We start from the raw sequence: 529 nt of genomic DNA, 5'->3' as shown, positions 1-529 counted from the left end.
TCAAACGAGGTCACTTCAACGCCAAGTATGTAAAGGTTTGGGGGATTAACTTGTAAATATTACCTCAGGGTTTGTTGCATAAGCTTCTTTTCCTGGAAAGTCGCGATGTTGGTTTAAGCTTCCACGATTTCGTGTGAGGAGAAAATGTTGCATAATGTGGAAGGCGAGATGTTGCAGTTCCGTTAAACGCCATTGGGAATTCGGAAAATATGAGGAAACGATAGCGATTGAATTACGAATGAAGGTACTCGTTATATGTGAAGAAATTATTACATCTTTATTTTGTCGATGCGGATTGCTCGTGAGACATAATCTTACTCGAGTCGTTATCAAGTCTTAAGTAATTCCAATCGACGACTCTTTCCTTCCCAGTTCTTCTGTAATCCGTCTGATCCTCTCTCGACAGCGGGTCACAATCTAATTCGAGTCGTTATTAATCTCTAATCCAGTGGTTGTCAATCCTCTTCTGTTGCGCGGCCCACGACCAGCATATAATAACCTCCATGGTCACGTTCAGTGTACGTTTTTT

The 529-nt window shown here is 41.6% G+C and overlaps 1 protein-coding gene across 1 annotated transcript in view; it reads left to right on the top strand.

Annotated features, from left to right (window-relative positions):
- The window catches only part of LOC119586753, a gene marked incomplete in the record, with an annotated part of 16,568 nt that overhangs the window by 14,514 nt on the left and 1,525 nt on the right, over nucleotides 1-529 (top strand).

Source organism: Penaeus monodon, chromosome 21, assembly GCF_015228065.2.
Source record: "Penaeus monodon isolate SGIC_2016 chromosome 21, NSTDA_Pmon_1, whole genome shotgun sequence".
NCBI lineage: Eukaryota > Metazoa > Arthropoda > Malacostraca > Decapoda > Penaeidae > Penaeus > Penaeus monodon.
Note: the sequence above shows the minus strand (reverse complement) of the source record. Positions and strands in the feature narration are given on the sequence as shown.